This window comes from Rhinatrema bivittatum, chromosome 3, assembly GCF_901001135.1.
Source record: "Rhinatrema bivittatum chromosome 3, aRhiBiv1.1, whole genome shotgun sequence".
Taxonomy (NCBI): Eukaryota; Metazoa; Chordata; class Amphibia; order Gymnophiona; family Rhinatrematidae; genus Rhinatrema; species Rhinatrema bivittatum.
The window spans coordinates 494,218,387-494,235,947 of record NC_042617.1 but is presented as its reverse complement, the minus strand read 5'-3'; the positions used below and the strand labels follow the sequence as shown (position 1 = coordinate 494,235,947).

Below are 17,561 nucleotides of genomic sequence, written 5' to 3'. Positions count from 1 at the left end.
CGATTTATGATAAATTAGAGGATTTGGAGAACTGCCTAAGGCGAAACAACTTACGTATCCGAGGCATTCCAGAAACAGAAATGTTTAACGATGTGGAGGCAACAGTGAGGAAAATCTGTCTTTTTTTCTTAGCCAAGGTGACGCCGGATGCCACTACAGCTACGCCTGATTGCACCGTGCACGTGGCGATAGATCGCGCTCACAGGACATTAGGTCCTAGAGCGGATAATAGGGCCCGCGATATCATTTTCTGTCTGCGCGATTATTCGCAGAAAGCTGCCATCTACACGGCGTCCCGACAGCAAGCCGAGTGGTCATGGGAAGGCCTCAACATTTCCGTCTTCCAGGACCTGGCCCCCACAACTTTAAAAAAACGGTATGAGATGCGGGAGGCGACAAGAGCTCTGAGGGATGTCCAGGTTCGTTACCGGTGGACCTTTCCGTTGGGACTCTCTTATACATATCAGGGAGTCACATACCGCGTCAAATCGATGGAGGAGGCAGCAGAATCATTTAAAAAGGCGGGGATCCCTTTTTCTTTTACAGTGCCCGCGAAAATGGCCATTTTGCCGCCACGAGACTCTCAGGCCCGCTGGCAAAGAGCAACAAATGGACGCCGTCGCCTCCGTCGTCAGACTGCGGAACGCAACGAATCCATGAGCGAACAAGGCTGACTGTATCTTCTTTATAAGCAATTGCATTCTTACTCCAGGTTTTGCATTTAGTCCTTTTTGCTATTGCTGTACTTTGCGACTTGTTACTGTCTGTGTTGCACTATAGGGATGTGAATCGTTTTTTAACGATTAAAATTATCGTCCGATAATTTTAATATCGTCTTAAATCGTTATAGAACACAATACAATAGAAATTCTAACGATTTATCGTTAAAAATCGTTAAATCGTGTTAGTGCGCACTAACTCCCGTTAGTGCGCACTAACAGAAAATGATACAAATTGACACTTTCCAGGTCAGTAAAGGTCAGTTAGGAATGAATATGTATTCCTATTGGCTGGCTGCCCTCTTATCTATTGATGTTACCAAGGTTTCCACTGAGGTGATGGTTGGGGGGATGGGAAATGGAAATGGAAACTCAGGAACACTAACAGAAAATGATACAAATTATTGACACTTTCCAGGTCAGTAAAGGTCAGTTAGGAATGAATATGTATTCCTATTGGCTGGCTGCCCTCTTATCTATTGATGTTACCAAGGTTCCAACTGAGGTGATGGTTGCGGGGATGGGAAATGGAAACTGTTGGTAGTTGACAAAAAAAGTAATGTGATCAGTCAATATGACTAGAACCTGTGCCCTATTCCTGATACCAGGGGTGTTGTGATCTTCCTGCACTCAGTGCCCTATCCCTGATACCAGTCTGAGACAGCTCCCTCCCTGCATTACTAGTGAGAGGCTGGCTTCACAGACAGGGGGGAGCTGCCTGACCCTCACTCCTGACTTCCCCCATGTCCCAGCCAGTGAATGGTGTGTGGGTGAGGGGGGGGGGGGGGAGGATGGTGAGGCTGAAACAGCTCCTTCCCTGCATTACTAGTGAGAGGCTGGCTTCACAGACAGGGGGGAGCTGCACTGTGTGCAGGAAGATCACAACACCCCTGGTATTAGGGATAGGGCACTGTGTGCAGGAAGATCACAACACTCCTGGTATTAATAGGGATAGGGCACTGTGTACATGAAGATCACAACACCCCTGGTGCCAGGGTTAGGGCACTGTGTGCAGGAAGATCACAACACTCCTGGTATTAATAGGGATAGGGCACTGTGTGCAGGAAGATCACAACACTCCTGGTATTAATAGGGATAGGGCACTGTGTACATGAAGATCACAACACCCCTGGTGCCAGGGTTAGGGCACTGTGTGCAGGAAGATCACAACACCCCTGGTATCAGGGTTAGGGCACAAGTTCTAGTCACATTGACTGATCACATTACTTTTTTTGTCAAGCTACCAACTATTTCCATTTCCCATCCCCCATATATTGTCAGTGGGAACCTTGGTAACATGAATAAATAAGAGGGCAGCCAATAGGAATACATATTCATTCCTAAACTGACCTTAACTGACCTGAAAAGTGTCAAATTGTATCATTTTCTGTTAGTGCGCACTAACGGGAGTTAGTGCGCACTAACTGGGAGGTAGTGTGCACTAACTCCCGTTAGTGCGCACTAATCGGAAAAAACGATTTTTAACAATTTTTTAACTAAAAAATTGTGTCTAACACGATTTTCTTCTCCTGCCACACGATTTCTATCGTTAAGACGATATGGCACACGATTCACATCCCTATTGCACTATATATGAATGCGATGATTTTTTCTTTTACTGTTATTTTTGCTGGGTAAGGTTGCTATGTCATTAAGTACGCACTGTATGTTGGGGGGTTTGAAGGGGGGGGGGGGTTTCAAGGTTACTACACACCATTTCACATGCGCTTATACGCCCTGCGCAGGAGTTTGATCTGCCGGATGGGTTGGGCAGATTGTCAGATTCAGTTGGGATCTCACCATACAGAACGAGCATCATTGTATGTTACTCATTTTTTTTTTTATGTTTAAACGATTTATTAACATTTTTTAAACATTAAACAGAGAGAGTACAAAATAAAAGAAAAAGACAGGATTCAACATAATGGAGAGCGGCATATAAGAATCTCAAACACAGTAGCACAGTGCAATAGATATCCAGTTTACAGAACTCAAATTAGCATACTTTCCAAACAAATAAAAAAGCCACATCTTCTGTATTAGCAATAATAATGGGGGGGGGAGGAGTCTATATAACAGTATAAAGTACATTATAAGAGAATCCTGTAAGAAAGAAGAGACGAAAACGAAAAGGTAAAGAGGGAATAAGAGAGAGGAAAGATAAAGAGAGAAGGGCAAAAGTGTATGAGAGAGCGACATGTGGAGATGGCAGAGAAGAAATTGGATTATGCAAGTAAGTATCAGGTTATCAAGATAGAGAGGTTATATATTCTTCGAGCGGTTTCCATACTTAAGCCCAAGAAGCTAGCCGATTACACTTTATAGCCATTGCTTTTTCATACTTATAATACATACACACTGAATTCCACCACCAGGCTTGTGAAAGCAAATCACTACGCTTCCAGTTGGATAGTATTGTGTGGATAGCAATGGCGAACAAGAAATCTATTAATTTCCGATGAGGAAGGGATAGGGGAAATGAAGGATTGGAGCCTCGGAGGAAAAACACAGCATACGTAAAGGGATGGGAAATGGGGATGATGGAAGTGATCGTTGACCAAACTTGGAGCCAAAACTTTCGTACATATGGGCAGAAGAAAAACATATGTTCAAAAGTCGCTTTGGGTGCTGAGCATGACCAGCATTGATGGGAGGTAAGTAAACCGGCCCTATGTAATCGCCAAGGTGTCCAAAGAGCTCTGTGCATGAGGAAAAAGGAGGATTGCGTCAGGCTGGAAGATAGTGTGATGCGAGTTGTTATGGACCAGAGGTGTCGCCATGTAGTTTGACCAATATGGGTGTCAATTTCTCTAGTCCAGGTGGAGTAAAGCCCATTTCGAAGAACATGAGCATCAGTAGAAACAAGAATTTTATATAGTTTTGATGCTAAATGCCTCTGAAGCCCATGTTCCTGGAAAACTTGTAATAGATATGGGGATGTATTGAGTGAAGTGGAGGAGTATGAGGAAGCAGCTATAACAGTTCGTAATTGCAGCCATGCAAAAAATTGAGAGGTTGGTAGCCCATATTTTGCTCGCATGCGAGGAAACGTATGTATCATAGCATCTTCCAAGATGGAGGCCAAGAACCAGATGCCTTTTGTCTGCCATAGCGGCCAATTGAGGGGGTGTTTGTCAATAGTCAATTTAGAGTTACGCCATATGGGGGCCATGTTAGAATAACTCCAAGAGCATACATGTTTGGGGCGGATGGAGTCAAAAAGGGAGTACGCCTTGTGTAGTGAGCGTAAAATTGCATTAGATTCTAGTTGTTTGGATATTTTCATCCCTGGGAACAAGTAAGTGGGAAAGGGGATACTAGGGAGCATTCCAAATCTAGCCATCTAGGTCTTTCCCCTTGAGTAGCAGAGGGAGAGAAATGATGCTGAGCTTGTTGAAGCATGAAAGCTTGATGGTATGCATAGAAATTAGGGAAATTGACACCTCCTTCAGCCTTAACGAGCTTGAGTTTGGTTAAAGCAATTCTGGGGGTTTTATTCTTCCATAAGAAGGAAGATAATATCCGGTCAATCTGCTTGTAAAAAGCACAGGAGAAGAAAATAGGAATCATTGATAAAGCATAAGTGATTTTAGGGGCAACCACCATTTTATAGTGTCTAACCGTCCCCACCATGTGAGATGTAGGGGAGACCAGTGGATAGTGAGATCTTTAATCGCTTGGAGAATACGAGTTTCAGCATTAGAAAGTGTTAATTGGGGCTCGGAGTAAAAATAAATTCCCAAATACTTAATACAATGAGGAACTTTTTGTATAGTAGAATTCGTGAGATCAACCAATGAACCTAAAGTATTGAGGGGGAGGAGTTCAGTCTTGTGCCAGTTAATCTTATAACCAGAGAGAGCAGAGTATGAAGCAATTTGCTGGAGGAGGTATGGAAGGGAGGAATCAGGATGAGACAGAAAAAGCAACACATCGTCTGCATAAGCTGATAACTTATATTCTTCCGAACCAATTTTCACACCTGTAATTAACGAATTCTGTCAGATAGCAAGAAGAAGGGGTTCCAAAGCCAGGTTGAAGAGCAGAGGAGAGAGGGGACATCTTTGACGAGTTCCTCTATGAAGGGAAAAAATTGGGGATCTACGATTATTGAGATATAAAAAAGCAGTGGGAGAAAAATAGAGGAGTTTGATCCATGAAATGAAACTGGGGCCAAAACCAAATTTATGTAAAGTGGAAAAAAGAAAAGACCACTCCACACGGTCGAAAGCTTTTTCGGCGTCCAGAGAAACAGCTATGACCGGGGAGGGGGAAGAGGATACCGCTTCGTGAATATGAAAAAAAAGTCTAGTGTTATTTGTTATGAGCCTATTTTTAATGAAACCAGATTGATCTGGGTGAATAATACTGGACATTATATGGGATAGTCGAGTTGCTAGTATTTTAGTAAAAATTTTGTAATCTGTATTCAATAAAGATATGGGCCTGTAGTTGCCAACTTCCGTTGCATCTCTACCTGGCTTTGGAAGAACCACAATACATGCTGTGGAGAAAGAGGAGAAGAGTTCTGGTTGATCCGGGGCAATCAAATAATACTGTTGTAAATATGGAACTAATTCCTTGCTAAAAGTTTTATAAAAATCAGTAGTGAAGCCATCCGGACCGGGGGCTTTCCCTGCTGGGAGAGCATGAATCGCACATTCGATTTCCTGTGAAGTAATTGGAGACTCAAGGTCCTGAATTTGTTGTGCTGATAACGAAGGGTGGGAGATTGTGGAGAAAAAAGAATGAAGTTCTTCTTCCGAAATGTGAACTTCCTGCTGGTAAAGTTTTTCATAAAAGTCTCGGAATTCACGCAGAATATCCACATGTTGAGTAAGAACCTGATTTGAAGCAGACGTGAGTTTAGTGATACGTTTTTTTTCTACCCTCTTCTTCAAGTAAGAGGCCAGAAGGTGTCCACATTTATTATTTTCCGCATAATGGGGCGGATTTTAAAAGGAGCGCGAATAGCCTACTTTTGTTTGCGCTCCAGGCGCAAACAAAAGTACGCTGGATTTTAGTAGATACGCGCGGAGCCGCGCGTATCTGCTAAAAACCTGAATCGGCGCGCGCAAGGCTATGGATTTTGTATAGCCGGCGCGCGCCGAGCCGCGCAGCCTACCCCCGTTCCCTCCAAGGCCGCTCCGAAATCGGAGCGGCCTCGGAGGGAACTTTCCTTTGCCCTCCCCTCACCTTCCCCTCCCTTCCCCTACCTAACCCACCTGCCCAGCCCTGTCTAAACCCCCCCCTTACCTTTGTCGGGGGATTTACGCCTCCCAGAGGGAGGCGTAAATCCCCGCGCGCCAGCAGGCCTCTTGCGCGCTGGGCCGCGACCTGGGGGCGGGTACGGAGGGTGCGGCCACGCCCCCGGACCGCCCCGGGCCGTAGCCATGCCCCCGTACCCGCCCCCAAAACGCTGCCGACACGCCCCCGAAATGCCGTGACGACCGGGCCCGCCCCCCGACACGCCCCCCTCGGAGAACCCCGGGACTTACGCGAGTCCCGGGGCTCTGCGCGCGCCGGTAGGCCTATGTAAAATAGGCTTCCCGGCGCGCAGGGCCCTGCTCGCCTAAATCCGCCCGGTTTTGGGCGGATTTAGGCGAGCAGGGCTCTGAAAATCCGCCCCAATATGTAGCATTCGTGTGAAAAGTAGATAGGTGAACAGATGAGCTAAGAAGCTGATTATATTGGAACTTTGCTTTTATTACAGCTGCCAGAGAGGTGCTGGTCGGGCGTTGAATGTGTTTGGATTCCAAAGAGGCAACGGAGCTTTGAAGTCTAGCTAATTCTGCTCGTTTAGTTTTCCGCTGATGCGCTGAGTAGCTGATGATAATGCCCCTAATGGTGGCCTTGTAGGCCTCCCAGAGAGTTGAGGTCGAGATGTCTGGAGTGTCATTAGTAGAGAAATAGTCTATAGTATGAGTACGAATGTGGTCTACAAAGTCTGAGTCTGCTAAAAGCGAAGAATTGAATCTCCATATTTTGTCCGTTATGATCGGTGATTGTAGAGTACATCGAATAATAATTGCAGCATGATCCGAGACCAATATAGGGGCAATGTCAGCTGAGAGGATTTGCGGGATTAAGGAATGAGATGTTAAAAAGAAGTCAATGCGAGAGTAAGAGGAATGTGGAGCAGAGAAGAAAGTGTATTCCCTGTCTCCAGGATGAAGAAGACGCCAAGGATCTGATAATCCAAATGAAGACATGAGATGCTTGAGAGCTTTGCTTGATTTTGATATGGATAGGCGTGCCGTCGATTTCCGATCTATGAAGGGATCCAGGGCCTGATTAAATTCCCCTCCAATGATAATCTGTGCAGAGTCGTTAGCCAGGAGATGGGAAAACACAGTGTGAAAAAAAACAGGATTATCTTGATTCGGAGCATACAAGTTGAGAATAGAATATACTTCTTTATTTATGGAAACTTGAATGATATTCCATCTACCATCAAGATCCGCAGATTGCTGAATAATCGTGGCATCGAGTCGTTTATTGATAAGTATAGCTGTCTCCCGTTTTTTATGAACTGCAGGACTGAATGAAATTTGACCTACCCAGTGTCGCTTCAGTTTAAGGGATTCAGATGATGTCAGACGGGTTTCCTGCAGGAGAGCGATATCTGCGTGCAAGGAATTTAAATAAGTGAGAACTTTTTTCCTCTTGATGGGATGCGAGAATCCTTGGTCGTTGAGAGATACCACTGTAAATGAGGTAATGGCGGCAGTCATGAGCAATTAGGAAGAGGAGCGATGTAAAAATAACCTGATGTATGCCTTGTATTTTATGAAATAAGAGCAAACAAGAAGAAAGATAAATTGGAAAAGCTGACAGAGAAGAATAAAGAAGAAGCTAGAAGGGGAGTTAGAAAGAATATAGAGAAGAGTAGCAAAGAGAAAAAGAGAAGAGATGAGAAAAAAAAAAAAGAGAAAAAAAAAAGATATCAAGTATTGCTAGCACTATCTATGCTATTCTAGAAAGTCCCTACAGGGACTAGTGATGGGTTTCCAGGCGGACCACTGGCCTTCCAAACGATCCGCTCCGCTCATCTGAATATGAAAAAAGTGAGATCAATCAAAAAGGGGAAAGGAAGAAGCCAAAATGTCAACTGTACCAGCGAAGTTGACGGCCTTTCAGCTCTAATCAGAGCTATTGCAAAAAGAATGCCACTTTAGGGCTAAGTGTAGCCCTATACAGTATCAATTCAGGTATTCATGTCTTGGCCATCTCCAAGGGATTGAAGGAAGACCTCCAGGTCTTGAGGTTGTTGATATATCCTGGTGTGATTAAGGTGAGTAACCTTCATCTGCGCTGGATAGAGTAGCCCATATTTCGCACCTACACGCTGAAGCTGTGGCCGGAGGGCGAGAAAGGCCTTACGCCTCGTAGCAGTTTCTTTGGCTAAATCGGGAACAAAAAGCACATTATGGCCTTTATATTGAATAGGTGCCTGAGTCCTGGCAGCCGCCAGTATTTGAAGAACTTGTGGATGACGCAGCAGTTTAAAAATAATGGGCCGCGGGTATTTAGAGTTATGAAGAGGTTTAGCGGGCACTCTATGGGCCCTTTCAATTTCTGCAGGATACTGAAACTCAAGATGGAGGCTAGTGCTAAGCAGTCTAAGGATAAAGCCGCCGATATCGTTACCTTCTTCGCCTTCTGCAACACCGAGAATCCGTATGTTATTGCGGCGATTTCTGTTAGAAAGGTCCTCCAGAGAATTTTGTAAATGTGTCACCTCCTTGGTAAGTTGGGGAACGGAGGTAGCTGTTAGTAACAAGGAGGAGACTTGAGTTTCCACATCGTCGAGGCGGGAGCGATACGTGTCAAGCTGGGTGGAAACCGCTTGCAATTCGCCTCGGATTGCGTTAGTGGCATCAATATTAATATTAATCAAGTCTTTGAGTTGTCGTAGCTCGATTAATACAACGTCAGCGGACGCCATGACTTTCGCCGGCGGGGCCTCGCCTGGTGACGGAGGGTCAGCCTTCGATCTTTTTGTTCCGGCCGCCGCCGCAAAGGCTGCCTCTATTTTCCCGGCTTTGCTCACTGCCATCAGGTGCAGTGACGATTTAGGAGCTGTAGGATCTGAAAATTAGCGCTGGAAAATATTTTGGAGTATAGTTTCCCCAGATTATTGGAAAGATGAGAGCGGAGGCATTCGCTTAGGCGGCCATTTTGATCGCTGCGCTAGAGCGCCCTTCCGTATGTTACTCATTTATTCTTATTTTGCACTGTTATGAACAAGGATAATGTACGAGTTTATCTATGCTTTACTGGTGCTTTTTTCTCTCTATCCAATGGTTAGATTACTATCTTTAAATGTAAAGGGATTGCAAACATATTGGAAGCGGCAGCTCCTCTTCCAAGAGCTTACTACCCTCCATACTGATATAGTGATGTTACAAGAGACCCATTTAAAAGCGCAACATGAAAAACTGCTTCATCACTCCAGATTTCCCAGTCAGTATTTCACATCCAGCTCTGTACGGGCCAAGTACGCTGGGGTGGCGATCCTCATCTCTGCATCAGTGGTCCACGAAGTAATTCATGAATACGCTGACCCTGAAGGTCGTATGTTATTACTTACTATACGGATTGGGACTGAACTGTTCACACTTGTTAATATATATGCTCCCAATGCAACCCAGGTTCCTTTTCTATGCCATCTGCAAGACCAATTGTCTAAGTCAGACAACCACCATGTATTAATAGGGGGAGATTTTAATTTCACTCTTCGACCACATTTGGATACGTCCAAAGCCGGGGCTTCCACCGCCAAAGCTGCGCGCAATCTGCTTCTTCGGCTCATGGATGACTGGAATATGGTGGATATATGGCTGCAGCGAAACCCACAGTCACGTCAGTATACCTTCTATTCCCACCCTCATTCGGTCTACATGCGCATAGACTATATTTTGGTCGACAAACGCCTTCAGAATTATGTTACTAGAGTGGAAATAGAGCCTATCACATGGTCGGACCACGCTCCAGTGTGGGTGGATTTCACCATCCCAGATGTGACGAGGGGAGTACAGTACTGGCGACTTAATGAGCAGCTATTGGAGGATGAGGATTATGTCAAGAAGGTTGAATGTTCCCTACAAGACTATTTTCAAAACCAGGATCCCCAAGAGTCGTCAGCCGTTACGATCTGGGAGTGTTCCAAAGCGTTCATTCGTGGGGAATTTATCTCTCGTGCCACTTACTGCAAAAAAACGTAAGGAAGAGAGGAGAACCCGTCTCCTTCAATCCATCATGGAACTAACAAAGTGGCACATGACCCAACCCACCTCCACTGTGTACCGGCAGCTCACTGAGGCTCGGCTAGAACTTCAGAAATTGGATGCAGACCGTATTGCCCACGCCTTAAATATCACTAAACAGCTTTACTTTGAGGGCGGGAATAAAGCGGGTCGACTCCTAGCACGACGCCTCAAGAAAACACTTCTTCGCAACAACATAGCTAAAATTAAGAATACCTCTGGCGTGATGCAAACTAATTCTGCAGATATTAGTGACTGTTTCACTCAGTTCTACTCTTCCCTTTATGCTGCCCGAACCGATATTAACACCTCGGCGATTGATGAATACCTGAGTGCTGTGGATTTACCTGCTTTATCGCCATCTCAACAGACTAGATTGGATGGCCCAGTAACTTTGGTCGAAGTCATACAGGCCATTAAATCCCTCAAACCGGTTAAGGCGCCCGGCTTAGACGGTCTGACTAGCAAGTATTATAAAACGTTTTCTTCTGTTCTTGCCCCGCGCTTAGTATCAGCGTTCAATGCCTTGAGGACCACAGCATCCTTGGGACCTCATTCCAACACTGCTGGTATCACCATTATCGCCAAACCTGGGAAGGACCCTTCCTTGTGTGGTTCATATCGTCCCATATCCTTGATCAATCTGGACTTGAAGCTGCTGGCTCACATACTAGCCGAGCGCCTCAATCTTTTTCTACCGGAGCTGTTGCACCCGGACCAGGCGGGCTTCATCCCTAATCGGTCAGCAGCAGACAATATATGCCGCACCGTCGATCTCCTCTGGTGGATCCATAAGGAGAGAGCCCCGGGAGCGATTCTGGCCGTAGACGCTGAAAAAGCGTTCGATATGGTGCATTGGCCCTTCCTATTTAAAACCCTCACTAAAATGGGATTTGGTGACAGCTTTTTGCGCTGGATACAACAACTGTACCATGACCCAGCTACGTGTGTTAAGGTGAATGGAGGTTACGGGGTCCCGTCAGGGGTGTCCACTCTCACCCCTACTATTTGCACTCTTTTTGAAGCCTTTTACATCGGCAATACGCTCTAATATGGAGGTGATGGGGGTCCTCTTAGGCGATCAACAGTACAAAATGAACTTATTTGCAGATGACGTTTTGTTCACATTAACGCATCCGAGCAAGTCACTCCCTTCGGTACTTAGGGCTATTCAAGCCTTCAGCGCCGTCTCCGGATACAAGGTCAACTTAGACAAATCTGAGATTCTTCCCATACATATCACACAGGAAGAAGAACGAAGCCTACAAAACCAATTGCCCTTTCGCTGGACCAAAAAGCCACTGAAATACTTGGGTGTATTTATTAGTGCTCAGGTGGACCAGCTCTACAATTTGAATTACGTGCCCTTACTGAAGCGTATAGATGATGATCTCCTGCACTGGTATCAAGACTCTCATTCATGGTTGGGACGAATAGCGATCCTAAAGATGAATGTCCTTCCTCGTCTTCTCTACTTATTCATCAGCCTACCGATTCATCTTGCTTCCCGAATTCTGAAATCCACACAGAAGAAGCTGTTTGCTTTCATCTGGAGAAAACGTCCCCCCAGGGTACCCCGCACTGTTTTATATCGCCCCAAGGTAAATGGTGGAATGAGCGTACCTAATCTCGAATGGTATTACGCAGCCGCGCAACTGCGATCTGTTTTACAAATACATGGGTGTGCTCAGGGCACAATGCCATGGCAGCACATTGAGCAATACTTCTCTGGAAATATGCCGCTTGCTGCGATGTTCTGGCAACCAAAATCGACATGGAGATCGACATATCCTTTACCGCCAACGCTTCAAAACACATTAAGAGTTTGGTCCCGATGGAAGACAAAGTTGGTGGGAAACTCCGCCTATCATTTATCCACGTCCTTATTTCACAATTTGCAATTAGCCGTGGGTCTGCCTCGATCTGCTTTTCCGACGTGGAAAAAAGCGGGTATCTCCAAACTGGGACAGCTGCTTCTTCAGTCAACAGTAGTGTCTCTATCTTCTCTCTCAGAGCGTTACCCGGGGATTCATTTCCCTTTTTTAGAATATGCTCAATTGGATCACTTCCTCCGGTCGCAGTTATCAGCCAATCGAGTGAACCTCACTAATACTCTATTTGAAACATAGTGTGCCCAGCCTAGGGTTGTGAAGGGAGCAGTATCTAAGATCTATTTGCTGTTGCAGGGGTCACAGTCCACTAAACTTCGGAGCTCCTTGATATGGGAAAGGGACCTCCAGGTCACCCTGCAGATTGGAGACTGGGAAGAGATATTCGCCAGAGGGCGTAAATGCTCACTATCAGCACATTTACAAGAGAACTGCTTAAAAATGTTATACCAATGGCACTATGTACCAGCGCATTTACATAAATTGTACCCAGCGACTTCGGGGGAGTGTTGGAGAGGTTGCGGTCAAATGGGAACCTACTTACATATCTGGTGGTCTTGCCCAATAGTGATTGCCTACTGGACAATGATTACAGACTGGCTGGCTCAGGTTCTGGGACAGCCTGTTGTAATGGATCCCACTGTCATACTCTTGGGAGCGGCCAACCCTTCTCTATCTACATCTCTAGATAGGTTTTGCCAGCAAGTTTTTATACTGGCCCGTTTGGCGTTGGCTAGCAAATGGAAGACTCATCTCACTCCTACCCTTGCCAACATTATTTCCCGGATTCATAATCTTCGTCAACTGGAGTATATCACAGCGATCCGGCACAAACGCCTTCCGGCCTAAAGGGCTGTGTGGTCTCCGTTCACTGTGTGGTATCCATCTCAGGGCTTAGAGAACCTCTAAGTTGCCATTTTTATCCTGATTGCAATCACCTTTACATTCTCTCTTTCTTTCTATATTTTTCTCTATCGGAAGTCCTATGTAGACATAGTAACTCGTCCTTCTATTTCACTACATATCTCATATGTATGAACTACACCGGGTATTGCATTATGATTGATGCTTCTTTTCATTTTCATTTTGAATGCACCCTTTATCGTTCTGCTTTGTTCATAAATTATGCATTACCCATTACAATCTAACAGATTATTACTAGCCTGTAGGTGAGGGGGGGGGGGAGGGGGGGTATGTACATGCCTTTATATAATTCTGCATATTACTGTGCTCAATTTATGATAATAGTTGATAATATTGTACCATCGTTATGACAATTTTGTTATGCATTATGCAGTTATCAATAAAAAATATCAAATACAAAAAAAAGAAAATACCAACTCCCAGACAACCACTGCAACTCTCACACTATCTCCCTCCCACACCACCAAAACCCTGCCTGCAACCTACCCCAGGGGATAAGATCAGCAGCAAAATGCCACTGCTGGCAGCTTGTCTTAGTGGGAGAGACAAAGAGACAGTCTGAGTTCAATTAGAAACAAGTACAGTAAAAAAAAATCCTGGCTGGCACAGCAGCAAAGAAGAACAAATATCTTTTTCAGCAATGGAAAATTAATTGTAGCAAACTAGCAAAGTAGCAAGCAATTGAATAAAGATTTGAGACACTCAGAGAGAGCTCAAAGAGTTACAACCTTCTCAGAAAGAAGCCAAGATGAAAGTGCACTGCATGATTGCTATGCTTGTTTAAGGTAGAAATACTGCAGGAACACCATCACAGAGCACTAAGAGCAGCGATTGATTTTATTAGAAAAAATCTTTGCTCTGATACATTGGCATTCTGGTCTCCATGCCAACCTGTCTGACCCATTCTATGACAGGGCGCTGAGGTCACTTATGACTCACAGGAAAGGGCTGGTTGTAGCTATGGATACTCCCACGTGGTCTTCTCATATTTCAAAAGGCTGCTAAGAAAGCACTGCAAACCAAAGGAATGAAACTAATATGATATGCTTCATTTGTGCGGGATCGCCATGCATTTCGTGTAGCCACAAATCAAATGAACAGGGATCTATTTGTTGCAGATTACACATTCTTTGAAAACGATTGCACATCCCTAGGGAGTGCATCTTTCCTACACAAGTCTAATTGTTGGACATGCTCTAGTATTATATGATTAGCAGGTATCGCCTCAGCTCTCAGGTTATCCTGGAATTATATGAAGAAATCTGAGGGGGATCTGGATCCGGTCACAGAAAGTTCCCACACTATGCCGTTCCTTACCAAACTATTGGACTCTGCATTTCATGGCAAGTGGCTCCTTCCAAATGACAGTAGGGGTCTTCGGGGTAAGGTCCCAAACCACTTTTTCCTGCTACCTGGAGCAGGTCATAACAGCTATATCTGATCGCATGAATTGCTACATAGCATTTCCTCAGGACAGGCAGGACTTCATGGAATTTATGAGAGACTTATACCATCGCAAACTTTTCCAATGTTCTGGGAGCTATCAACTGCACTCACATAACCATCATCCCACACCATGACAGGGAGGAGATCTTTCGCAACAGAATGCTCTTCCACTCCATCATGCGCTATTGGTCTGTGACGCTGGAATACCCATCCTCAACATGGTAGCCAGGTATCCAGGAGCCGCGCATAATTCCTTATACTTAGGAAATCGGGCTTGTATGAAAATTTTGAGGACAGCATCTATGGTGATGGCTCATAGGTAAGAGAGATGCTTCTTTCTCTATTCCATCTCTGGCAATGTGTTTACAGAAAATGGCATGGCCTTGGTGGGGGTTGCGGTGGATGTGTCTGCATCGCTGACATAGCAAGTGGCTTGTGAAGTTAGATGTGGCACCATTGCACCAGGGCCTGGCTTTCTCTCCACATGTTCCAGAGGCCTAGTGGCATAGCGAGGGGAAATTCCTGGGATGGGGGGGGGCAAAGTCCTGGCTGCCAAGCTGTATGGGTACTTTGTGGCATAAGAAAAGGCCTGCGGCCACTGGGGAAGCTCATTCCACCTGGAAGCAGAAGAGGAGGATGCCCTCGGCCACCTAGAGCAGGGGGGCACCAGCAGCAGTGAATCGGGATGCTCTGTACCGTGGGGGAAGTTGCATGCAACTGCCGGTGAACCTGTTCCCAACGGAAGACAAAAAACAGGGAGAGAGGCCCTGCAGCTGACAGTGGACCTCATCCAATGGCAAATGAGCAGAGGGACACCCTTCCCCTCATCTGTGCAGGAACACAATATAAGAATTTGCAAGAATAGCACATTCTCTATGCTGATTTTGCGATGAACAATCAGCATATATATGGCTTACTGAAGACAAAGCCTATATCCAACATGCATTACAATAGTCCTAATCCCATATATGTTACAAGTGTGTTTTTGGCTTTTATGCAGGGTATTCTGGTTGACACCACAGCAGTGCAATAGTGATATTTTTACTTCAAAAGGCTGAACTTAGAGTATGTTTTTTCATGTAAAATATTTTATTATAAATGGCTAATTTGAATTTGTGTGTGGAAAGGGCCATGATAGGAGGAAGGCTGGGCACAAAGCTGTAAGATTCACTAAGAGTGGCAAATACGCTTGCTCTGACCCTGATTTGTAAAATAATACAAATTAAATGGTAAAAAAAAATAAATTAAAAAAAAAAAAACAGAATGAGGAGGGGACAGATCAGTAATTGTTTGCACAGAGCTGTAGAAAAGTTAGCACTGGCATTGCATGGTGGTGCTCTGTGGTGATGCGTTGGCGGGGTTCCCATCCACCCCAATGAAGAGACCTCACATGGTGGTGCTATGTGGTGGATGATGGAGAAGAGAAAGGAGGGACACCTGCAGGGAAGATAACACTGAACGCTTTGAGCAAGGAAGTTGCAAATATAAGATTCTAATAAATAAATAAATAAAAATTGGCCCTCGGGCACCAAAGACCCTCACTATGCCTCTGTAGAGGGCTGCAGATCTTGTGAGGCCAAACAATGCAATTGCCATAAAGCTTGATGTGAGATCAGGCACTCTAAACTTTCTACAGGTTCACTCTAAAAAGTCGCCTTTTCCAATCCACCCATTTCAAGCAGTTGAAATCTCACAGGTTAATCACAACCTTTACGTATCAACAATGTTGGTATTCATAGATCAGGTGTGGCCTGCTAGTGATGGGACAACCAGGATGTCAGGCACAGTTTGTGTTGTCCATCACACAGGTAAACCAGAAGTCGTGGCCTGTGCATTTTGGGGCCTAGCATATTCCCTGTATCAGGTCTGACAAATTTGCATCTCTGGAAGACATACTGCAGAGCAGCCAGGGACTAGAACATTCAGACTACATGCTAGAGGTTTTTCTGCTAGGACAGGTATAGCAGCTCTGATGTACTGCTTCAAGGTTTAATGACTGCTAAGAATGAGGAGCCTTAGCTTGGTTGTGAGGAGCTGCCACATATTTGGTGGAATTCCTAGACATAGTTTATTAGTCAGGAAGATCTTACCTAGATTCAGCTAATGCTATACTGGTCATAAAGGGGCAGATTTTAAAAGGTACGCGCACAAATGTATGGCCGATTTTATAACATATTCGCGCAGCTGCATGCATGTTATTAAATCAGGAGTCAGCATGCGCAAGGGGGTGCACACTAGTGCATATTGCACGCACTGAGCCCTTGGGGAGACTAGCTGGCTTTCCCCGTTCCCTCTGAGGCCACTGGGAAATTGGAGCAGCCTCGGAGGGAACTTTCCTTCCCCCCCACCTTCCCCTCCTTTCCCCTACCTGTCCCGGCCCCAAGCCCCAAAAAAAAAAACCCGTAACTTTATCTCACAAGTTACACCTGCCAGAGGCAGGTGTAACTTGAGCGCACCGGCTGACTAACGGCGTGCTATCCCCAGGCCAGAGGCCATAAGAAGGCCTCTGGCCATACCTCCTCCAGCCCCATACCGCCCTGCCCATGCCCCGCCCCTTTTTTCAAGCCCCAGGACTTACACGCGCACCACTGGGGCTTTTGAAAATAGGCCCGGCGCGCATAAGCTCCCTACGTGCATAAATTCTCCTTGATTTATGTGCGTAGGTCTTTGAAAATCTGCCCCATAGTGTCCCAGAAAAGGTGGCATGCACTTAGTGTAGGGAAATAGTCTTTTAAGGGTCATTCTAAGCTAGAGGCTAAGTTCTAGTGTCTTATAGCAAGCTGTGGTTTGGCATCCAGATATCAAAATGACTGTGGTGTGATTGATGCCCACATTCTGTCTTTGCCGCAGGAGATTCTGGCTACGGTTGCAGGACGTGGCTTCTCACATCCATTGCTATTCCCAACATTCCAGCGAAGTCTAGGTACAATGAGGCCTTATGTTTTACCCGCTGTGGCATAGAATGGACCTTCGGAATTCTCAAAAGTAGATTTTGCTGTTTGGACAAAGTGGGTGGAGATTTAATGTATGCCCCACCCAAAGTAGGAGATATAATGCTGCTGTGCTATGTATTCACTAATCTTGCTCTATGCAATGATATACGAATGGAGATACTTCCAGATCTAATCCAGGATCTCCCATGTGCACCTGCACAAACTGAGGACACCACACTGAGTGGTAGCCAGGTTCAGCAAATCTTGGACATGGTTCAAATATCTAAAGTGGGGAAGATATTCGATCCCAATTAAATTATAAAGAACAACGCTGGATTTTTAATTTAGCTTCAGAATTTCCATCTGATATGAAAAAAAGGT

The 17,561-nt window shown here is 45.2% G+C and overlaps 1 long non-coding RNA gene across 1 annotated transcript in view; it reads right to left on the bottom strand.

Annotated features, from left to right (window-relative positions):
• The window catches only part of LOC115088841, a 66,601-nt gene that overhangs the window by 22,222 nt on the left and 26,818 nt on the right, over positions 1–17,561 (bottom strand). The gene's annotated exons all lie outside the window — the stretch shown is intronic.